Source organism: Carica papaya, chromosome 5, assembly GCF_054855325.1.
Source record: "Carica papaya isolate Zhongbai chromosome 5, ASM5485532v1, whole genome shotgun sequence".
In the NCBI taxonomy this organism is placed as follows: domain Eukaryota; kingdom Viridiplantae; phylum Streptophyta; class Magnoliopsida; order Brassicales; family Caricaceae; genus Carica; species Carica papaya.
Genome location: NC_142313.1, coordinates 30,427,103 through 30,448,730, shown reverse-complemented (window position 1 = coordinate 30,448,730; position 21,628 = coordinate 30,427,103). Strand labels below are relative to the sequence as shown.

The 21,628-nt window shown below is 46.6% G+C and overlaps 9 non-coding genes and 29 pseudogenes across 9 annotated transcripts; all 38 read right to left on the bottom strand.

The window, feature by feature from the left end:
• LOC148262801 (5S ribosomal RNA) overlaps window positions 1–52 on the bottom strand; it is a 119-nt pseudogene extending 67 nt beyond the window's left edge.
• A 111-nt stretch (window positions 53–163) lies between these two features.
• LOC148262800 (5S ribosomal RNA) lies at window positions 164–282 on the bottom strand (annotated as a pseudogene).
• Window positions 283–844: 562 nt separating this feature from the next.
• LOC148262799 (5S ribosomal RNA) lies at window positions 845–963 on the bottom strand (annotated as a pseudogene).
• A 561-nt stretch (window positions 964–1,524) lies between these two features.
• Window positions 1,525–1,643, bottom strand: LOC148262798 (5S ribosomal RNA). The gene has a single exon (XR_015820829.1). It is a non-coding gene; the product is annotated as a 5S ribosomal RNA (ribosomal RNA).
• Window positions 1,644–1,848: 205 nt separating this feature from the next.
• LOC148262797 (5S ribosomal RNA) lies at window positions 1,849–1,967 on the bottom strand. Its single transcript, XR_015820627.1, has one exon. It is a non-coding gene; the product is annotated as a 5S ribosomal RNA (ribosomal RNA).
• Window positions 1,968–3,203: 1,236 nt separating this feature from the next.
• Window positions 3,204–3,325, bottom strand: LOC148262796 (5S ribosomal RNA; annotated as a pseudogene).
• Window positions 3,326–3,885: 560 nt separating this feature from the next.
• On the bottom strand, window positions 3,886–4,004 carry LOC148262795 (5S ribosomal RNA; annotated as a pseudogene).
• A 202-nt stretch (window positions 4,005–4,206) lies between these two features.
• Window positions 4,207–4,325, bottom strand: LOC148262794 (5S ribosomal RNA; annotated as a pseudogene).
• A 916-nt stretch (window positions 4,326–5,241) lies between these two features.
• On the bottom strand, window positions 5,242–5,360 carry LOC148262793 (5S ribosomal RNA; annotated as a pseudogene).
• Window positions 5,361–5,564: 204 nt separating this feature from the next.
• On the bottom strand, window positions 5,565–5,683 carry LOC148262792 (5S ribosomal RNA; annotated as a pseudogene).
• A 560-nt stretch (window positions 5,684–6,243) lies between these two features.
• LOC148262791 (5S ribosomal RNA) lies at window positions 6,244–6,362 on the bottom strand. Its single transcript, XR_015820108.1, has one exon. It is a non-coding gene; the product is annotated as a 5S ribosomal RNA (ribosomal RNA).
• A 202-nt stretch (window positions 6,363–6,564) lies between these two features.
• LOC148262790 (5S ribosomal RNA) lies at window positions 6,565–6,683 on the bottom strand (annotated as a pseudogene).
• Window positions 6,684–7,246: 563 nt separating this feature from the next.
• Window positions 7,247–7,365, bottom strand: LOC148262789 (5S ribosomal RNA; annotated as a pseudogene).
• Window positions 7,366–7,574: 209 nt separating this feature from the next.
• Window positions 7,575–7,692, bottom strand: LOC148262788 (5S ribosomal RNA; annotated as a pseudogene).
• A 203-nt stretch (window positions 7,693–7,895) lies between these two features.
• On the bottom strand, window positions 7,896–8,013 carry LOC148262787 (5S ribosomal RNA; annotated as a pseudogene).
• A 560-nt stretch (window positions 8,014–8,573) lies between these two features.
• Window positions 8,574–8,691, bottom strand: LOC148262786 (5S ribosomal RNA; annotated as a pseudogene).
• Window positions 8,692–9,250: 559 nt separating this feature from the next.
• LOC148262785 (5S ribosomal RNA) lies at window positions 9,251–9,369 on the bottom strand (annotated as a pseudogene).
• Window positions 9,370–9,574: 205 nt separating this feature from the next.
• On the bottom strand, window positions 9,575–9,693 carry LOC148262784 (5S ribosomal RNA). The gene has a single exon (XR_015821228.1). It is a non-coding gene; the product is annotated as a 5S ribosomal RNA (ribosomal RNA).
• Window positions 9,694–10,252: 559 nt separating this feature from the next.
• Window positions 10,253–10,371, bottom strand: LOC148262783 (5S ribosomal RNA; annotated as a pseudogene).
• A 562-nt stretch (window positions 10,372–10,933) lies between these two features.
• Window positions 10,934–11,052, bottom strand: LOC148262782 (5S ribosomal RNA; annotated as a pseudogene).
• Window positions 11,053–11,258: 206 nt separating this feature from the next.
• LOC148262781 (5S ribosomal RNA) lies at window positions 11,259–11,377 on the bottom strand (annotated as a pseudogene).
• A 204-nt stretch (window positions 11,378–11,581) lies between these two features.
• LOC148262780 (5S ribosomal RNA) lies at window positions 11,582–11,699 on the bottom strand (annotated as a pseudogene).
• A 561-nt stretch (window positions 11,700–12,260) lies between these two features.
• LOC148262779 (5S ribosomal RNA) lies at window positions 12,261–12,379 on the bottom strand (annotated as a pseudogene).
• Window positions 12,380–12,584: 205 nt separating this feature from the next.
• Window positions 12,585–12,703, bottom strand: LOC148262778 (5S ribosomal RNA; annotated as a pseudogene).
• A 288-nt stretch (window positions 12,704–12,991) lies between these two features.
• Window positions 12,992–13,110, bottom strand: LOC148262777 (5S ribosomal RNA; annotated as a pseudogene).
• A 1,191-nt stretch (window positions 13,111–14,301) lies between these two features.
• On the bottom strand, window positions 14,302–14,420 carry LOC148262776 (5S ribosomal RNA). The gene has a single exon (XR_015821214.1). It is a non-coding gene; the product is annotated as a 5S ribosomal RNA (ribosomal RNA).
• Window positions 14,421–14,625: 205 nt separating this feature from the next.
• Window positions 14,626–14,744, bottom strand: LOC148262775 (5S ribosomal RNA; annotated as a pseudogene).
• A 529-nt stretch (window positions 14,745–15,273) lies between these two features.
• Window positions 15,274–15,392, bottom strand: LOC148262774 (5S ribosomal RNA). Its single transcript, XR_015821047.1, has one exon. It is a non-coding gene; the product is annotated as a 5S ribosomal RNA (ribosomal RNA).
• Window positions 15,393–15,596: 204 nt separating this feature from the next.
• Window positions 15,597–15,715, bottom strand: LOC148262773 (5S ribosomal RNA; annotated as a pseudogene).
• Window positions 15,716–16,276: 561 nt separating this feature from the next.
• On the bottom strand, window positions 16,277–16,395 carry LOC148262772 (5S ribosomal RNA; annotated as a pseudogene).
• Window positions 16,396–16,956: 561 nt separating this feature from the next.
• On the bottom strand, window positions 16,957–17,075 carry LOC148262771 (5S ribosomal RNA; annotated as a pseudogene).
• Window positions 17,076–17,635: 560 nt separating this feature from the next.
• On the bottom strand, window positions 17,636–17,754 carry LOC148262770 (5S ribosomal RNA). Its single transcript, XR_015819680.1, has one exon. It is a non-coding gene; the product is annotated as a 5S ribosomal RNA (ribosomal RNA).
• A 563-nt stretch (window positions 17,755–18,317) lies between these two features.
• LOC148262769 (5S ribosomal RNA) lies at window positions 18,318–18,436 on the bottom strand. The gene has a single exon (XR_015820100.1). It is a non-coding gene; the product is annotated as a 5S ribosomal RNA (ribosomal RNA).
• Window positions 18,437–18,998: 562 nt separating this feature from the next.
• LOC148262768 (5S ribosomal RNA) lies at window positions 18,999–19,117 on the bottom strand. The gene has a single exon (XR_015820724.1). It is a non-coding gene; the product is annotated as a 5S ribosomal RNA (ribosomal RNA).
• A 209-nt stretch (window positions 19,118–19,326) lies between these two features.
• Window positions 19,327–19,445, bottom strand: LOC148262767 (5S ribosomal RNA; annotated as a pseudogene).
• Window positions 19,446–20,006: 561 nt separating this feature from the next.
• LOC148262766 (5S ribosomal RNA) lies at window positions 20,007–20,125 on the bottom strand (annotated as a pseudogene).
• Window positions 20,126–20,330: 205 nt separating this feature from the next.
• On the bottom strand, window positions 20,331–20,449 carry LOC148262765 (5S ribosomal RNA; annotated as a pseudogene).
• A 205-nt stretch (window positions 20,450–20,654) lies between these two features.
• Window positions 20,655–20,773, bottom strand: LOC148262764 (5S ribosomal RNA; annotated as a pseudogene).
• Between the last annotated feature and the right edge of the window lie 855 nt (window positions 20,774–21,628).

Here is a 21,628-nt window from a genome sequence, read left to right as displayed (position 1 = left end):
ACTGCGGAGTTTTGATGGGATCCGGGGCTTTAGGGCTGGTATGATCGCACCTCTTTAATTTCGCGCCGCAAATACAAACACTCCTCCTTTCTTCCCCCTCCCGTCATTTGTTTCCTTGTGCGTTAACACTTCACCTCTCATTCACGACCCGTCTGAAAAAAAATTGGTGCGACACAAGGACTTCCCAAGAGGTCACCCATCCGAGTATTACTCTCGCCCAAGCACACCTAACAGCAGAGTTCTGATGGAATCCGGTGCATTAATGCTGGTATGATCGCACCCGTTTAATTCCGCGCTGCAAATACATAAACTCCTTCTTCTTTCTTCCCCCTCCCGTCATTTGTTTCCTTGTGCATGCGCACTTCACCTCCCGTGCTCGTTTTAATATCAAGTAAAATGCTACGGTGCCGTGACTCACATTTGCGAATAAACCTGAGGACCACAATTCAAGTCGCGCGTATCATCGAAAGAATCATCTGCAAAAAAATGGGTGCAACACGAGGACTTCCTAAGAAAATGGGTGAAATATAAGGACTTCGCAGGAGGTCACCCATCCTAGTGCTACTCTCGCCCAAGCACCCTTAACTTACGGAGTTCTGAAAGAATCCGTTGCATTGGTGCTCGTATGATTGCTCATGTTTCATTCTGCGCTGCAAATACATACACATTTTTTCCCTCCATCGCTCCTCCGGTCATTTGTTTCCTTGTGCGTGCACTCTGCATCTCTCCTTCTCGTTCTAATATCGATTAAAATGCCCCTGCTTCTTGACTCACATTTGCGTATAAACCAGTGGACCCTAGTTCCAGTCACGTGTAACGTCGAACGACCCGTCTGAAAAAAAAATTAGTGCGACACGAGAACTTCCCAGGAGGTCACCCATCCGAGTACTACTCTCGCCCAAGCACACTTATCTGCAGAGTTCTGATGGGATCCGATGCATTAGTGCTGGTATGATCGCACCTGTTTAATTTTGCGCTTCAAATACATACACTCCATCTCTTTTCTTCCCCCTCCCGTCATTTGTTTCCTTGTGCGTGCGCACTGCACCTCCCGTACTCGTTCTAATATCAAGTAAAATGCTAAAAGGCCGTGACTCACATTTGCGAATAAACCTGCGGACCATAAATCAAGTGGCGCGTAACGTCGAAAGAATCATCTGCAAAAAGATGGGTGCAACACGAGGACCTCCCAAGAAAATGGGTGAAATATAAGGACTTCGCAGGAGGTCACCCATCCGAGTACTTTTCTCGCCCAAGCACCCTTAACTGTGGAGTTCTGATAGAATCCATTGCATTAGTGCTGGTATGATCCCTCATGTATCATTCTGCACAGCAAATACATACACTCTGTCTCCTTCCATCCCCCCTCTCATCATTTGTTTCCTTGTGCGTGCACTCTGCATCTCTCTTTCTCGTTCTAATATCAAGTAATATGCCCAGGCACCGTGACTCACCTTTGCAAATGAACCAGCTATTTATAATTCCATTCGCGCGTAACGTCGAATAACCCATCCGAAAAAAAAATAGGTGCAACACGAGGGCTTCCCAGGTGGACACCCATCCGAGTACTACTCTCGCCCAAGCACACTTAACTGCGGAGTTCTGATGGGATCCGGAGCTTTAGTGCTGGTATGATCGCACCTATTTAATTTCGCGCTGCAACTACATACACTCCTACTCCTTTCTTCCCCCTCCCGTCATTTGTTTCCTTGTGCGTTCACACTTCACCTCTCATTCTCGTTCTAATATCGATTAAAATGCCCCTGCTTCTTGACTCACATTTGCGTATAAACCAACGGACCCTAGTTCCAGATGCGCGTAACGTCGAACGACTCGTCTGAAAAAAAATTGGTGCGACACGAGGATTTCCCAGGAGGTTAACCATCCGAGTACTAATCTCGCCCAAGCACACTTAACTGCGGAGTTCTGATGGGATCCGGGGCTTTAGTGCTGGTATGATCGCACCTGTTTAGTTTCGTGCTGCAAATACATACACTCCTTCTCCTTTCTTCCCCCTCCCGTCACTTGTTGCCTTGTGCGTTCACACTTCACCTCTCCTTCTCGTTCTAATATCGATTAAAATGCCCATGCTTCTTGACTCACATTTGTGTATAAACCAGCGGACCCTAGTTCCAGACGCGCGTAACGTCGAACGACCCATCTGAAAAAAAATTGGTGCGACACGAGGACATCACAAGAAAATAGATGAAATATAAGGACTTCACAGGAGGTAACCCATGCTAGTACTACTCTCGCCCAAGCACCTTTACCTACGAAGTTCTGATAGAATCCGTTGCATTAGTGCTGGTATGATCGCACCTATTTCATTTCGTGCTGAAAATACATACACTCTTTCTCCTTCCCTCCCCCTCCCATCAATTGTTTCCTTGTGCGTTCACATTGCACCTCTCCTTCTCGTTCTAATATCGATTAAAATGCCCCTGCTTCTTGACTCACAATTGCATATAAACCAGCGGACCCCAGTTCCAGTCGCGCGAAACGTCGAACGACCCGTCTGAAAAAAAATTCGTGCGACACGAGGACTTTCCAAGAGGTCACCCATCCGAGTACTACTCTATCCCAAGTACACATAACTGCGGACTTCTGATGGGATCCGGTGCATTAGTGCTGGTATGATCGCACCCGTTTAATTCCGCGCTGCAAATACATAAACTCCTTCTCCTTTCTTCCCCCTCCCGTCATTTGTTTCCTTGTGCGTGCGCACTGCACCTCCCGTGCTTGTTCTAATATCAAGTAAAATGCTACGGTGCCGTGACTCACATTTGCGAATAAACCTGAGGACCATAATTTAAGTCGCACGTATCGTCGAAAGAATCATCTGCAAAAAAATAGGTGCAACACGAGGACTTCCTAAGAAAATGGGTGAAATATAAGGACTTCGCAGGAGGTCACCCATCCTAGTGCTACTCTCGCCCAAGCACCCTTAACTTGCGGAGTTCTGATAGAATCCGTTGCATTGGTGCTGGTATGATTGCTCATGTTTCATTCTGCGCTGCAAATACATACACTTTTTCTCCCTCCATCCCCCCTCCCGTCATTTGTTTCCTTGTGCGTGCACTCTGCATCTCTCCTTCTCGTTCTAATATCGATTAAAATGCCCCTGCTTCTTGACTCACATTTGCGTATAAACCAGCGGACCCTAGTTCCAGACGCGCGTAACATCGAACGACCCGTCTGAAAAAAAATTGGTGTGACACGAGGACTTCCCAGGAGGTCACCCATCCAAGTACTAATCTCGCCCAAGCACACTTCGCTGCGGAATTCTGATGGGATCCGGTGCATTAGTGCTGGTATGATAGCAACTGTTTAATTCTGCGCTGCAAACACATACACTCCTTCTCTTTTCTTCCTCCTCCCGTTATTTGTTTCCTTGTGCGTGCGCACTGCACCTCCCGTACTCGTTCTAATATCAAGTAAAATGTCACGGCGCCGTGACTCACATTTGCGAATAAACCTGCGGACCATAAATCAAGTTGCGCGTAACGTTGAAAGAATCATCTGCAAAAAGATGGGTGCAACACGAGGACCTCCCAAGAAAATGGGTGAAATATAAGGACTTCGCAGAAGGTCACCCATCCGAGTACTTTTCTCGCCCAAGCACCCTTAACTGCGGAGGTCTGATAGAATCCGTTGCATTAGTGCTGGTATGATCCCTCATGTTTCATTCTGCACTGCAAATACATACACTCTTTCTCCTCCCATCCCCCTCCCGTCATTTGTTTCCTTGTGCGTGCACTCTGCATCTCTCTTTCTCGTTCTAATATCAAGTAATATGCCCCGGCACCGTGACTCATCTTTGCAAATGAACCAGTGGTTTATAATTCTATTCGGGCGTAATGTCGTACGACCCATCTGAAAAAAAAATTAGTACGACACGAGGACTTCCCAGGAGGTCACCCATCCGAGTACTACGCTCGCCCAAGCACACTTAACTGCGGCGTTCTGATGGGATCCGGAGCTTTAGTGCTGGTATGATCGCACCTATTTACTTTCGCGCTGCAAATACATACACTCCTCCTTTCTTCCCCCTCCCGTCATTTGTTTCCTTGTGCGTTCACACTTCACCTCTCATTCTCGTTCTAATATCAATTAAAATGCCCCTGCTTCTTGACTCACATTTGTGTATAAACCAGCGGACCCTAGTTCCAGACGCGCGTAACGTCGAACGACCCGTCTGAAAAAAAATTTGTGCAACACGAGGACTTCCCAGGAGGTCACCCATCCGAGTACTAATCTCGCCCAAGCACACTTCACTGCGGAGCTCTGATGGGATCCGGTGCATTAGTGCTGGTATGATCGCACCTGTTTAATTTCGCGCTGTAAATACATAAATTCATTCCCCTTTCTTCCCCCTCCCGTCATTTGTTTCCTTGTGCGTGCGCACTGCACCTCCTGTTCTCGTTCTAATATCAAGTAAAATGCTACAGCGCCGTGACTCACATTTGCGAATAAACCTGAGGACCATAATTCAAGTCGCGCGTAACATCGAAAGAATCATCTGCAAAAAATGGGTGCAACACGAGGACTTCACAAGAAAATGGGTGAAATATAAGGACTTCCCAGGAGGTAACCCATGCTAGTACAACTCTCGCCAAAGCACCCTTACCTACGGAGTTCTGATAGAATCCGTTGCATTAGTGCTGGTATGATCGCACCTGTTTCATTTCGCGCTGCAAATACATAAACTCCTTCTCCTTTCTTTCCCCTCCCGTAATTTGTTTCCTTGTGCGTGCGTACTGCACCTCCCTTTCTCGTTCTAATATCAAGTAAAATGGTACAGCACTGTGACTCACATTTGCGAATAAACCTGATGACCATAATTCAAGTCGCGCGTAACGTCGAAAGAATCATCTGCAAAAAAATGGGTGCAACACGAGGACTTCACAAGAAAATGGGTGAAATATAAGGACTTCGCAGGAGGTAACCCATGCTAGTACTAATCTCGCCCAAGCACCCTTACCTACGGAGTTCTGATAGAATGCTTTGCATTAGTGCTGGTATGATCGCACCTGTTTCATTTCGCGCTGCAAATACATAAACTCCTTCTCCTTTCTTCCCCCTCCCGTGATTTTTTTCCTTGTGCGTGCGCACTGATCCTCTCGTTCTCGTTCAAATATCAAGTAAAATGCCACGGCGCCGTGACTCACATTTGCGAATAAATCTGCGGACCATAATTAAAGTCGCGCGTAACGTCGAACGACACATCTAAAAAAAAGAAAATGGGTGCAACACGAGAACTTCCCAAGAGGTAACCCATCATTGTACTACTTTCGCCAAAGCACACTTAACTGCGAAGTTCTGATGGGATCCGGTGCATTTGTGCTGGTGTGACCGCACCTGTTTAATTTCGTGCTGAAAATACATACACTCCTTCTTCCCTCCCCCCCTCCCATCATTTGTTTCCTTGTGCGTTCACACTGCACCTCTCCTTCTCGTTCTAATATCGATTAAAATGCCCTTGATTCTTGACTCACATTTGTGTATAAACCAGCGGACCATAGTTCCAGTCGCGAGTAACGTCGAACGACCCGTCTGAAAAAAAATTGGTGCGACACGAGGACTTCCCATGAGGTCACCCATCCGAGTACTACTCTCGCCCAAGAACACTTAACTGCAGAGTTCTGATGGGATCCGGTGCATTAGTGTTGGTATGATCGCACCCGTTTAATTTCGCGCTACAAATACATAAACTCCTTCTCCTTTCTTTCCCCTCCCGTCATTTGTTTCCTTGTACGTGCGCACTGCACCTACCGTGCTCGTTCTAATATCAAGTAAAATACTACGGTGCCGTGACTCACATTTGCGAATAAACTTGAGGACCATAATTCAAGTTGCGCGTATCGTCGAAAGAATCATCTGTAAAAAAATGGGTGCAACACGAGTACTTCCTAAGAAAATGGGTGAAATATAAGGACTTCGCAGGAGGTCACCCATCCGAGTACTTTTCTCGCCCAAGCACTCTTAACTGCGGAGTTCTGATACAATCCGTTGCATTAGTGCTGGTATGATCCCTCATGTTTCATTCTGCGCTGCAAATACTTACACTCTTTCTCCTCCCATCCCCCCTCCCGTCATTTGTTTCCTTGTGCGTGCACTCTGCATCTCTCTTTCTCGTTCTAATATCAAGTAATATGCCCTGGCACCGTGACTCACCTTTGCAAATGAGCCAGCGGTTTATAATTCCATTCGCGCGTAACGTCGAACAACCCATCCGAAAAAACATAGGTGCAACACGAGGACTTCCCAGGTGGTCACCCATCCGAGTACTACTCTCGCCCAAGCACACTTAACTGCGGAGTTCTGATGGGATCCGGGGCTTTAGTGCTGGTATGATCGCACCTCTTTAATTTCGCGCCACAAATACATACACTCCTCCTTTCTTCCCCCTCCCGTCATTTGTTTCCTTGTGCGTTCACACTTCACCTCTCATTCTCGTTCTAATATCGATTAAAATGCCCCTGCTTCTTGACTCACATTTGCATATAAACTAGCTGACCCTAGTTCCAGACGCGCGTAACGTCGAACGACCCGTCTGAAAAAAAATTGGTGCGACACGAGGACTTCCCAAGAGGTCAACCATCCGAGTTCTAATCTCGCCCAAGCACACTTAACTGCGGAGTTCTGATGGGATCCAGTGCATTAGTGCTGGTATGATCGCACCTGTTTAATTTCGCACTGCAAATACATAAACTCATTCCCCTTTCTTCCCCCTCCCGTCATTTCTTTCCTTGTGGGTGCGCACTGCACCTCCCGTGCTCGTTCTAATATCAAGTAAAATGCTACGGTGCCGTGACTCACATTTGCCAATAAACTTGAGGACCATAATTCAAGTCGCGCGTATCGTCGAAAGAATCATCTGCAAAAAAATGGGTGTAACACGAGGACTTCCAAAGAAAATGGGTGAAATATAAGGACTTCGAAGGAGGTCACCCATCCTAGTGCTACTCTCGCCCAAGCACCCTTAACTTGCAGAGTTCTGAAAGAATCCGTTGCATTGGTGCTGGTATGATTGCTCATGTTTCATTCTGCGCTGCAAATACATACACTTTTTCTCCCTCCATCCCCCCTCCTGTCATTTGTTTCCTTGTGCGTGCACTCTGCATCTCTCCTTCTCGTTCTAATATCGATTAAAATGCCCCTGCTTCTTGACTCACATTTGCGTATAAACCAGTAGACTCTAGTTCCAGTCGCGCGTAACGTCGAACGACCCGTCTGAAAAATAAAATTAATGCGACACGAGGTCTTCCCAGGAGGTAACCCATGCTAGTTCTAATCTCGCCCAAGCACCCTTACCTACGGAGTTCTGATAGAATCCTTTGCATTAGTGCTGGTATGATCGCACCTGTTTCATTTCGCGCTGCAAATACATAAACTTCTTCTCCTTTCTTCCCCCTCCCGTGATTTTTTTCCTTGTGCGTGCGCACTGCACCTCTCGTTCTCGTTCAAATATCAAGTAAAATGCCACGGCGCCGTGACTCACATTTGCAAATAAATCTGCGGACTATAATTAAAGTCGCGCGTAATGTCGAACTGCACATCTGAAAAAAAGAAAATGGGTGCAACACGAGAACTTCCCAAGAGGTAACCCATCATTGTACTACTTTCGACAAAGCACACTTAACTGCGGAGTTCTGATGGGATCCGGTGCATTTGCGCTGTTTGACCGCACCTGTTTAATTTCGTGCTGAAAATACATACACTCCTTCTTCCCTCCCCCCTCCAATCATTTGTTTCCTTGTGCGTTCACACTGCACCTCTCCTTCTCGTTCTAATATCGATTAAAATGCCCCTGATTCTTGACTCACATTTGCGTATAAACCAGCGGACCCTAGTTCCAGTCGCGCGTAACGTCGAACGACCCATCTGAAAAAAAATTGTTGCGATACGAGGACTTCCCAAGAGGTCACCCATCCGAGTACAACTCTCGCCCAAGCATGCTTAACTGCAGAGTTCTGATGGGATCCAGTGCATTAGTGCTGGTATGATGCAACTTGTTTAATTTTGCGCTTCAAATACATACACTCCTTCTCTTTTCTTCCTCCTCCCGTCATTTGTTTCCTTGTGCGTGCGCACTGCACCTCCCGTACTCGTTCTAATATCAAGTAAAATGCCACGAGGCCGTGACTCACATTTGCGAACAAACCTGCAGACCATAAATCAAGTCGCGCGTAACGTCGAAAGAATCATCTCCAAAAAGATGGGTGCAACACGAGGACGTCCCAAGAAATTGGTGAAATATAAGGACTTCGCAGGAGGTCACCCATCCGAGTACTTTTCTCGCCCAAGCACCCTTAACTGCGGAGTTCTGATAGAATCCGTTGCATTAGTGCTGGTATGATCCCTCATGTTTCATTTTGCACTACAAATACATACACTCTTTCTCCTCCCATCCCCCCTCCCGTCATTTGTTTCCTTGTGCGTGCACTCTGCATCTCTCTTTCTCTTTCTAATATCAAGTAATATGCCCCAGCACCGTGACTCACCTTTGCAAATGATCCAGCTGTTTATAATTCTATTCGCGTGTAACGTCAAACAACCCATCCGAAAAAAAATAGCTGCAACACGAGGGCTTCCCAGGTGGTCACCCATCCGAGTACTACTCTCGCCCAAGCACACTTAACTGCGGAGTTCTGATGGGATCCGGTGCATTAGTGCTGGTATGATGCAACTTGTTTAATTTTGCGCTTCAAATACATACACTCCTTCTCTTTTCTTCCTCCTCCCGTCATTTGTTTCCTTGTGCGTGCGCACTGCACCTCCCGTACTCGTTCTAATATCAAGTAAAATGCCACGAGGCCGTGACTCACATTTGCGAACAAACCTGCAGACCATAAATCAAGTCGCGCGTAACGTCGAAAGAATCATCTACAAAAAGATGGGTGCAACACGAGGACCTCCCAAGAAATTGGTGAAATATAAGGACTTCGCAGGAGGTCACCCATCCGAGTACTTTTCTCGCCCAAGCACCCTTAACTGCGGAGTTCTGATAGAATTCGTTGCATTAGTGCTGGTATGATCCCTCATGTTTCATTCTGCACTGCAAATACATACACTCTTTCTCCTCCCATCCCCCCTCCCGTCATTTGTTTCCTTGTGCGTGCACTCTGCATCTCTCTTTCTCATTTTAATATCAAGTAATATGCCCCGGCACCGTGACTCACCTTTGCAAATGAACCAGCGGTTTATAATTCCATTCGCGCGTAACGTCGAACAACCCATCCGAAAAAAATAGGTGCAACACGAGGGCTTCCCAAGTGGTCACCCATCCGAGCACTACTCTAGCCCAAGCACACCTAACTGCGGAGTTCTGATGAGATCCGAGGCTTTAGTGCTGGTATGATCGCACCTGTTTAATTTCGTGCTGCAAATACATACACTTCTTCTCCTTTCTTCCCCCTCCCGTCATTTGTTTCCGTGTGCGTTCACACTTCACCTCTCATTCTCGTTCTAATATCGATTAAAATGCCCCTGCTTCTTGACTCACATTTGCGTATAAACCAGTGAACCCTAGTTCCAGTCGCGCGAAACGTCGAACGACCCATCTGAAAAAAAATTGGTGCGACACGAGGACTTCCCAGGAGGTCACCCATCCGAGTACTAATCTCGCCCAAGCACACTTCACTGCGGAGTTCTGATGGGATCCGGTGCATTAATGCTGGTATGATCGCACCTGTTTAATTTCGCGCTGCAAATACATAAACTCATTCCCCTTTCTTCCCCCTCCCGTCATTTGTTTCCTTGTGCGTGCGCACTGCAACTCCCGTTCTCGTTCTAATATCAAGTAAAATTCTACAGCGCCGTGACTCACATTTGCGAATAAACTTGAGGACCATAATTCAAGTCGCGCGTAACGTCGAAAGAATCATCTGCAAAAAAATGGGTGCAACACGAGGACTTCACAAGAAAATGAGTGAAATATAAGGACTTCGCAGGAGGTAACCCATGCTTGCACTACTCTCGCCCAAGCACCCTTACCTACGGAGTTCTGATAGAATCCGTTGCATTAGTGCTGGTATGATCGCACCTGTTTTATTTCGTGCTGAAAAAACATACACTCCTTCTCCTTCCCTCCCCCTCCCATCAATTGTTTCCTTGTGCGTTCACACTGCATCTCTCCTTCTCGTTCTAATATCGATTAAAATGCCCCTGCTTCTTGACTCACATTTGCGTATAAACTAGCGGACGCCAATTCCAGTCGCGGGTAACGTCGAACGACCCGTCTGAAAAAAAATTGGTGCGACACAAAGACTTCCCAGGAGGTCACCAATCCGAGTACTACTCTCGCCAAAGCACACTTAACTGCGGAGTTCTGATGGGATCCGGTGCATTAGTGCTGGTATGATCGCACCTGTTTAATTCTGCGCTGTAAATACATAAAATCCTTCTCCTTTCTTCCCCCTCCCGTCATTTGTTTCCTTGTGCGTGCGCACTGCACCTCCCGTGCTCGTTCTAATATAAAGTAAAATGCTACGGTGCCGTGACTCAAATTTGCGAATAAACCTGAGGACCATAATTCAAGTCGCGCGTATCGTCGAAAGAATCATCTGCAAAAAAATGAGTGCAACACGAGGACTTCCTAAGAAAATGGGTGAAATATAAGGACTTCGCACGAGGTCACCCATCCTAGTGCTACTCTCTCCCAAGCACCCTTAACTTGCGGAGTTCTGATCGAATCCGTTGCATTGGTGCTGGTATGATTGCTCATGTTTCATTCTGCGCTGCAAATACACACACTTTTTCTCCCTCCATCCCTCCTCCCGTCATTTGTTTACTTGTGGGTGCACTCTGCATCCCTCTTTCTCGTTTTAATATCGATTAAAATGCCCCTGCTTCTTGACGCACATTTGTGTATAAACAAGTGGACTCGAGTTGCAGTCGCGCGTAACGTCGAACGACCCGTCTGAAAAAAAAATTAGTTCGACACGAGGACTTCCCAAGAGGTCACCCATCCGAGTACTACTCTCGCCCAAGCACACTTAACTGCGGAGTTCTGATGGGATCCGGTGCATTAGTGCTCGTATGATCGCACCTGTTTAATTCCGCGCTGCAAATACATAAACTCCTTCTTTCTTCCCCCTCCCGTCATTTGTTTCCTTGTACGTGCGCACTGCACCTCTCGTTCTCGTTCAAATATCAAGTAAAATACCATGGCGCCGTGACTCACATTTGCGAATAAATCTGCGGACCATAATTAAAGTCGCGCGTAACGTCGAACGACACATCTGAAAAAAAGAAAATGGGTGCAACACGAGAACCTCCCAGGAGGTAACCCATCATTGTACTACTTTCGCCAAAGCACACTTAACTGCGGAGTTCTGATAGGATCCGGTGCATTTGTGCTGGTGTGACCGCACCTGTTTAATTTCATGCTAAAAATACATACACTCCTTCTTCCCTCCCCCCGTCCCATCATTTGTTTCGTTGTGCGTTCACACTGCACCTCTCCTTCTCGTTCAAATATCGATTAAAATGCCCCTGATTCTTGACTCACATTTGCGTATAAACCAGCTGACCATAGTTCCAGACGCGTATAACGTCGAACGACCCATCTAAAAAAAAATTGTTGCGATACGAGGACTTCCCAAGAGGTCACCCATCCGAGTACTATTCTCTCCCAAGCACACTAAACTGCAGAGTTCGGATGGGATCCAGTGCATTAGTGCTGGTATGATGCCACTTGTTTAATTTTGCGCTTCAAATGCCTACACTCCTTTTCTTTTCTTCCTCATCCTGTCATTTGTTTCCTTGTGCGTGTGCACTGCACCTCCCGCACTCATTCTAATATCAAGTAAAATGTCACGGTGCCGTGACTCACAGTTGCAAATAAACCTGCGGACCATAAATCAAGTCGCGCATAACGTCGAAAGAATCATCTGCAAAAAGATGAGGCAACACGAGGACCTCCCAAGAAAATGGGTGAAATATAAGGACTTCGCAGGAGGTCACCCATCCGAGTACTTTTTTCGCCCAAGCACCCTTAACTGCGGAGTTCTGATAGAATCCGTTGCATTAGTGCTGGTATGATCCCTCATGTTTCATTCTGCACTGCAAATACATACACTCTTTCTCCTTCTATCCCCCCTCGCGTCATTTATTTCCTTGTGCGTGCACTCTGCATCTCTCTTTCTCGTTCTAATATCAAGTAATATATCCCGGCACCATGACTCACCTTTGCAAATGAACCAGCGGTTTATAATTCCATTCGCGCGTAACGTCGAACAACCCATCCGAAAAAAAAATAGGTGCAACACGAGGGCTTCCCAGGTGGTGACCCATCCGAGTACTACTCTCGCCCAAACACACATAACTGCGGTGTTCTGATGGGATCCGGAGCTTTAGTGCTGGTATGATCGCACCTGTTTAATTTTGTGCTGCAAATACATACACTCCTTCTCATTTCTTCCCCCTCCCGTCATTTGTTTCCTTGTGCGTTCACACTTCACCTCTCATTCTCGTTCTAATATCAATTAAAATGCCCCTGCTTCTTGACTCACATTTGCGTATAAACCAGCGGACCCTAGTTCCAGACGCGCGTAACGTCGAACGACCCGTTTGAAAAAAAATTAGTGCGACACGAGGACTTCCTAGGAGGTCACCAATCCGAGTACTAATCTCGCCCAAGCACACTTCACTGCGCAGTTCTGATGGGATCCGGTGCATTAGTGCTGGTATGATCGCACCTGTTTAATTTTGCGCTACAAATACATAAACTCATTCCCCTTTCTTCCCCCTCCCGTCATTTGTATCCTTGTGCGTGCGCACTGCACCTCCCGTTCTCGTTCTAATATCAAGTAAAATACTACAGCGCCGTGACTCCCATCATTTGTTTCGTTGTGCGTTCACACTGCACCTCTCCTTCTCGTTCTAATATCGATTAAAATACCCGTGATTCTTGACTCACATTTGCGTATAAACCAGCGGACCATAGTTCCAGTCGCGCGTAACGTCGAACGACCCGTCTGAAAAAAAATTAGTGCAACACAAGGACTTCCGAGGAGGTCACCCATTCGAGTACTACTCTCGCCCAAGCACACTTAACTGCAGAGTTCTGATGGGATCTTGTGCATTAGTGCTGGTATGATCGAACACGTTTAATTTCGCGCTGCAAATACATAAACGCCTTATCCTCTCTTCCCCTTCCCGTCATTTGTTTCCTTGTGCGTGCGCACTGCACCTCCCGTTCTCGTTCTAATATCAAGTAAAATACTACGGTGCCGTGACTCACATTTGCGAATAGACCTGAGGACCATAATTCAAGTCGCGCGTAACGTCGAAAGAATCATGTGCAAAAAAATGGGTGCAACACGAGGACTTCACAAGAAAATGGGTGAAATATAAGGACTTCGCAGGAGGTAACCCATGCTAGTACTACTCTCGCCCAAGCACCCTTACCTACGGAGTTCTGATAGAATTCGTTGCATTAGTGCTGGTATGATCGCACCTGTTTCATTCTGCACTGCAAATACATACACTCTTTCTCCTCCCATCCCCCCTCCCGTCATTTGTTTCCTTGTGCGTGCACTCTGCATCTCTCTTTCTCGTTCTAATATCAAGTAATATGCCCCAGCACCGTGACTCACATTTGAAAATAAACCAGTGGTTTATAATTCCATTCGCGTGTAACGTCGAACAACCCATCCGAATACTAATCTCGCCCAAGCACACTTCACCGCGGAGTTCTGATGGGATCCGGTGCATTAGTGCTGGTATGATCGCACCTGTTTAATTTTGCGCTGCAAATACATAAACTCATTCCCCTTTCTTCCCCCTCCCGTCATTTGTTTCCTTGTGCGTGCGCACTGCACCTCCTGTTCTCATTCTAATATCAAGTAAAATGCTACAACGCCGTGACTCACATTTGTTAATAAACCTGCGGACCATAAATCAAGTCGCGCGTAACGTCTAAAGAATCATCTGCAAAAAGACGGGTGCAACACGAGGACCTCCCAAGAAAATGGGTGAAATATAAGGACTTCGCAGGAGTTCACCCATCCGAGTACTTTTCTCGCCCAAGCACCCTTAACTGCGGAGTTCTGATAGAATCCGTTGCATTAGTGCTGGTATGATCCCTCATGTTTCATTCTGCAATGCAAATATATACACTTTCTCTCCTTCCATCCCCCCTACCGTCATTTGTTTCCTTGTGCGTGCACTCTGCATCTCTCTTTCTCGTTCTAATATCAAGTTATATGACCCGGCACCGTGACTCACCTTTGCAAATGAACCAGCGGTTTATAATTCCATTTCCGCGTAACGTCGAACAACCCATCCGAAAAAAAATAGGTGCAACACGAGGGCTTCCCAAGTGGTCACCCATCCGAGTACTACCCTCGCCCAAGCACACTTAACTGCGGAGATCTGATGGGATCCGGAGCTTTAGTGCTGGTATGATCGCACCTGTTTAATTTCGCGCTGCAAATACATACACTCCTTCTCCTTTCTTCCCCCTCCCGTCATTTGTTTCCTTGTGCGTTCACACTTCACCTCTCATTCTCGTTCTAATATCAATTAAAATGCCCCTGCTTCTTGACTCACATTTGCGTATAAACCAGCGGACCCTAGTTTCAGACGCGCGTAACGTCGAACGACCCGTTTGAAAAAAAATTAATGCGACACGAGGACTTCCCAGGAGGTCACCCATCCGAGTGCTAATCTCGCCCAATCACACTTCACTTCGGAGTTCTGATGGGATCCGGTGCATTAGTGCTGGTATGATCGCACCTCTTTAATTTTGCGCTGCAAATACATAAACTCATTCCCCTTTCTTCCCCCTCCCGTCATTTGTTTCCATGTGCATGCGCTCTGCACCTCCCGTTCTCGTTCTAATATCAAGTAAAATGCTACAGCGCCGTGACTCACATTTGCGAATAAACCTGAGGACCATAATTCAAGTCGCACGTAACGTCGAAAGAATCATCTGCAAAAAAATGGGTGCAGCACGAGGACTTAATAAGTGGCCACCTATCCGAGTACTACTCTCGCCCAAGCACACTTAACTGCGGAGTCATGATGGGATCTGTTGCATTAGTGCAGGTATGATCGCACCTGATTAATTTCGCATTGCAAATACATACATTCCTTCTCCTTCCCTCCCCCTCCCATCAATTGTTTCCTTGTGCGTTCACACTGCACCTCTTCTTCTCGTTCTAATATCGATTAAAATGCCCTTGCTTCTTGACTCACATTTGCGTATAAACCAGCGGACCCTAGTTCCAGTCGCGCGTAACGTCGAACGACCCATCTGAAAAAAAATTGGTGCGACACGAGGACTTCCCAAGAGGTCACCCATCCGAGTACTACTCTCGCCCAAACACACTTAACTGCGGAGTTCTGATGGGATCCGGTGCATTAGTGCTGGTATGATCGCACCTGTTTAATTCAACGCTGCAAATACATAAACTCCTTTCCTTTATTCCCCTTCCCGTCATTTGTTTCCTTGTGCGTTCACACTTCACCTCTCATTCTCGTTCTAATATCGATTAAAATGCCCCTGCTTCTTGACTCACATTTGCGTATAAACCAGCGGACACTAGTTCCAGATGCGCGTAACGTCGAACGACCCGTCTGAAAAAAAATTGGTGCGACACGAGGACTTCCCAGGAGGTCACCCATCCGAGTACTAATCTCGCTAAAGCACACTTCATTGCGGAGTTCTGATGGGATCGGGTGCATTAGTGCTGGTATGATCGCACCCGTTTAATTCAGCGCTGCAAATACATAAACACCTTTTCCTTTCTTCCCCCTCCCGTCATTTGTTTCCTTGTGCGTGCGCACTGCACCTCCCGTGCTAATTCTAATATCAAGTAAAATGCTACGGTGCCGTGACTCACATTTGCGAATAAACCTGAGGACCATAATTCAAGTCACGCGTATCGTCGAAAGAATTATCTGCAAAAAAATGGGTGCAACACGAGAACTTCCTAAGAAAATGGATGAAATATAAGGACTTCGCAGGAGGTCACCCATCCTAGTGCTACTCTCGCCCAAGCATCCTTAACTTGCGGAGTTCTGATCGAATCCGTTGCATTGGTGCTGGTATGATTGCTCATGTTTCATTCTGCGCTTCAAATACATACACTTTTTCTCCCTCCATCCCCCTTCCCGTCATTTGTTTCCTTGTGCGTTCACACTGCACCTCTCCTTCTCGTTCTAATATCGATTAAAATGCCCCTGCTACTTGACTCACATTTGCGTATAAACCAGCGGACCCTTGTTCCAGTCGCGCGTAAAGTCGAACGACCCGTCTGAAAAAAAATTGGTACGACACAAGAACTTCCCAAGAGGTCACCCATCCGAGTACTACTCTCGCCCAAGCACACTTAACTACGGAGTTCTGATGGGATTCGATGCATTAATACTGGTATGATCGCACCTATTTAATTTCGCGCTGCAAATACATAAACTCCTTCTCCTTTCTTCCCCCTCCCGTCATTTGTTTCCTTGTGCGTGCGCACTGCACCTCTCGTTGTCGTTCAAATATCATGTAAAATGTCACGGTGCCGTGACTCACATTTGCGAATAAATCTGTGGACCATAACTAAAGTCGCGCGTAACGTCGAACGACACATCTGAAAAAAAAAATGTGTGCAACACGAGGACTTCACAAGAAAATGGGTGAAATATAAGGACTTCGCAGGAGGTAACCCATGCTAGTACTACTCTCGCCCAAGCACCCTTACCTACGAAGTTCTAATAGAATCCGTTGCATTAGTGCTGGTATGATCGCACCTATTTCATTTCGTGCTGAAAATACATACACTCTTTCTTCTTCCCTTCCCCTCCCATCAATTGTTTCCTTGTGCGTTCACACTGCACCTCTCCTTCTCGTTCTAATATCGATTAAAATGCCCCTGCTTCTTGACTCACAATTGCATATAAACCAGCGGACCCCAGTTCCAGTCGCGCGAAACGTCGAACGACCCGTCTGAAAAAAAATTGGTGTGACACGAGGACTTTCCAAGAGGTCACCCATCCGAGTACTACTCTCTCCCAAGCACACTTAACTGCGGACTTCTGATGGGATCCGGTGCATTAGTGCTGGTATGATCGCACCCGTTTAATTCCGCGCTGCAAATACATAAACTCCTTCTCCTTTCTTCCCCCTCCCGTCATTTGTTTCCTTGTGCGTGCGCACTGCACCTCCCGTGCTCGTTCTAATATCAAGTAAAATGCTTCGGTGCCGTGACTCACATTTGCGAATAAACCTGAGGACCATAATTCAAGTCGCGCGTATCGTCGAAAGAATCATCTGCAAAAAAATGGGTGCAACACCAGGACTTCCTAAGAAAATTGGTGAAATATAAGGACTTTGCAGGAGGTCACCCATCCTAGTGCTACTCTCGCCCAAGCACCCTTAACTTGCGGAGTTCTGATAGAATCCGTTGCACTGGTGCTGGTATGATTGCTCATGTTTCATTCTGCGCTGCAAATACATACACTTTTTCTCCCTCCATCCCCTCCCGTCATTTGTTTCCTTGTTCGTGCACTCTGCATCTCTCCTTCTCGTTCTAATATCGATTAAAATGCCCCTGCTTCTTGACTCACATTTAGGTATGAACCAGGCGTCCCTACTTTCAGTCGCGCGTAACGTCGAACGACCCGTCTAAAAAAGAAATTAATGCGACACGAGGACTTCCCAGGAGGTCACCCATCCGAGTACTAATCTCGCCCAAGCACACTTAACTGCGGAGTTCTGATGGGATCCGGTGCATTCGTGCTGGTATGATCGCATTGGTTTAATTTTGCTCTGCAAATACATAAACTCCTTCTCCTCTCTTCCCCCTCCTGTCATTTGTTTCCTTGTGAGTGCGCACTGCACCTCTCGTTCTCGTTCAAATATCAAGTAAAATGCAACGGCGCTGTGACTCACATTTGCGAATAAATCTGCGGACCATAATTAAAGTCGTGCTAAACGTCGAACGGCACATCTAAAAAAAAGAAAATGGGTGCAACACGAGGACTTCACAAGAAAATGGGTGAAATATAAGGACTTCGCAGGAGGTAACCCATGCTAGTACTACTATCGCCCAAGCAACCTTACCTACGGAGTTCTGATAGAATACGTTCCATTAGTGCTGGTATGATCGCACCTGTTTCATTTCGTGTTGAAAATACATACACTCCTTCTCCTTCCCTCCCCCTCCCATCAATTGTTTCCTTGTGCGTTCACACTGCACCTCTCCTTCTCGTTCTAATATCGATTAAAATGCCCCTGCTTCTTGACTCACAATTGCGTATAAACGAGTGGACCCCAGTTCTAGTCGCGCGTAACGTCGAACGACCCGTCTGAAAAAAAATTGGTGCGACACGAGGACTTCCCAGGAGGTCACCCATCCGAGTACTACTCTCGCCCAAGCACACTTAACTGCAGAGCTCTGATGGGATCCGGTGCATTAGTGCTGGTATGATCGCACCTGTTTAATTCTGCGCTGTAAATACATAAACTCCTTCTCCTTTCTTCCCCCTCCCGTCATTTGTTTCCTTGTGCGTGCGCACTGCACCTCCCGTGCTCGTTCTAATATAAAGTAAAATGCTACGGTGCCGTGACTCAAATTTGCGAATAAACCTGAGGACCATAATTCAAGTCGCGCGTATCATCGAAAGAATCATCTGCAAAAAAATGAGTGCAACACGAGGACTTCCTAAGAAAATGGGTGAAATATAAGGACTTCGCACGAGGTCACCCATCCTAGTGCTACTCTCTCCCAAGCACCCTTAACTTGCGGAGTTTTGATCGAATCCGTTGCATTGGTGCTGGTATGATTGCTCATGTTTCATTCTGCGCTGCAAATACACACACTTTTTCTCCCTCCATCCCTCCTCCCGTCATTTGTTTACTTGTGGGTGCACTCTGCATCTCTCCATCTCGTTCTAATATCGATTAAAATGCCCCTGCTTCTTGACTCACATTTGCGTATGAACCAGGGGACCCTAGTTCCAGTCGCGCGTAACGTCGAACGACCTCTCTAAAAAAAAAATTAGTGCGATACGAGGACTTCCCATGAGGTCACCCATCCGAGTACTACTCTCGCCCAAGCACACTTAACTGCGGAATTCTGATGGGATCCAGTGCATTAGTGCTGGTATGATCGCACCTGTTTAATTTTGCGCTGCAAATACATAAATTCCTTCCCCTTTCTTCCCCCTCCCGTCATTTGTTTCCTTGTGCGTGCGCACTGCAACTCTCGTTCTCGTTCAAATATCAAGTAAAATGCCACAGTGCCGTGACTCACATTTGCGAATAAATCTGCGGACCATAATTAAAGTCGCGCGTAATGTCGAATGGCACATCTGAAAAAAAGAAAATGGGTGCAACACGAGAACTTCCCACGAGGTAACCCATCATTGTACTAGTTTCGCCAAAGCACACTTAACTGCGGAGTTCTGATGGGATCCGGTGCATTTGTGCTGGTATGATCGCACCTGTTTAATTTTGCGCTGTAAATACATAAACTCATTCCCCTTTCTTCCCCCTCCCATCATTTGTTTCCTTGTGCGTGCGCAGTGGACCTCCCGTTCTTGTTATAATATTAAGTAAAATGCTACAGCACCGTGACTCACATTTGCGAATAAACCTGAGGACCATAATACAAGTCACGCGTAACATCGAAAGAATCATCTGCAAAAAAATGGGTGCAACACGAGGACTTCACAAGAAAATGGGTGAAATATAAGGACTTCGCAGGAGGTAACCCATGCTAGTACTACTCTCGCCCAAGCACCCTTACCTACGGAGTTCCGATAGAATCCGTTGCATTAGTGCTGGTATGATCGCACCTGTTTCATTTCGCACTGCAAATACATACACTCCTTCTCCTTTCTTCCCCCTCCCGTCATTTGTTTCCTTGTGCGTGCGCACTGCACCTCTCGTTCTCGTTCAAATATCAAGTAAAATGCCACGGCGCCGTGACTCACATTTGCGAATAAATCTGTGGACCATAATTAAAGTCGCGCGTAACGTCGAACGACACATCTGAAAAAAAAAATGGGTGCAACACGAGAACTTCCCAGGAGGTAACCCATCATTGTACTACTTTCGCCAAAGCACACATAACTGCGGAGTTCTGATGGGATCCGGGGCTTTAGTGCTGGTATGATCGCATAAGTTTAATTTTGCGCTGCAAATACATACACTCCTTCTCCTTTCTTCCCCCTCCCTTCATTTGTTTCCTTGTGCGTTCACACTTCACCTCTCATTCTCGTTCTAATATCGATTAAAATGCCCCGGCACCGTGACTCACCTTTGCAAATGAACCAGCGGTTTATAATTCCATTCGCGCGTAACGTCGAAAAACCCATCCGAAAAAAAATAGGTGCCACACGAGGGCTTCCCAAGTGGTCACCCATCCGAGTACTACTCTCGCCCAAGCACACTTAACTGTGGAGTTCTCATGGGATCCGGGACTTTAGTGCTGGTAAGATCACACCTGTTTAAATTCGCGATGCAAATACATACACTCCTTCTCCTTTCTTTCCCCTCCCGTCATTTGTTTCCTTGTGCGTTCACACTTCACCTCTCATTCTCGTTCTAATATCGATTAAAATGCCCCTGCTTCTTGACTCACATTTGCGTATAAACCAGCGGACCCTAGTTCCAGACGCGCGTAACGTCGAACAACCCGTCTGAAAAGAAATTTGTACGACACGAGGACTTCCCAGGAGGTCACCCATCCGAGTACTAATCTCTCCCAAGCACACTTCACTGCGGAGTTCTGATGGGATCCGGTGCATTAGTGCTGGTATGATCCCACCTGTTTAATTTCGCGCTGTAAATACATAAACTCATTCCCCTTTTTTCCCCCTCCCGTCATTTGTTTCCTTGTGCGTGCGCACTGCACCTCCCGTTCTCGTTCTAATATCAAGTAAAATGCTACAGCGCCGTGACTCACATTTGTGAATAAACCTGAGGACCATAATTCAAATCGCGTGTAACGTCGAAAGAATCATCTGCAAAAAAATGGGTGCAACACGAGGACTTCACAAGAAAATGGGTGAAATATAAGGACTTCGCAGGAGGTAACCCATGCTAGTACTACTATCGCCCAAGCAACCTTACCTACGGAGTTCTGATAGAATACGTTCCATTAGTGCTGGTATGATCGCACCTGTTTCATTTCGTGCTGAAAATACATACACTCCTTCTCCTTCCCTCCCCCTCCCATCAATTGTTTCCTTGTGCGTTCACACTGCACCTCTCCTTCTCGTTCTAATATCGATTAAAATGCCCCTGCTTCTTGACTCACAATTGCGTATAAACCAGCGGACCATAGTTCCAGTCGCGCGTAATGTCGAACGACTCATCGGAAAAAAAATTGTTGCAGTACGAGGACTTCCCAAGAGGTCACCCATCCGAGTACTACTCTCGCCCAAGCACCCTTAACTGCGGAGTTCTGATTGAATCCATGCATTAGTGCTGGTATGATCCCCCATGTTTCATTCTGCACTGCAAATACATACACTCTTTCTCCTCCCATCCCCCCTCCCGTCATTTGTTTCCTTGTGCGTGCACTCTGCATCTCTCTTTCTCGTTCTAATATCAAGTAATATGCCCCGGCACCGTGACTCACCTTTGCAAATGAACCAGCGGTTTATAATTCCATTCGCGCGT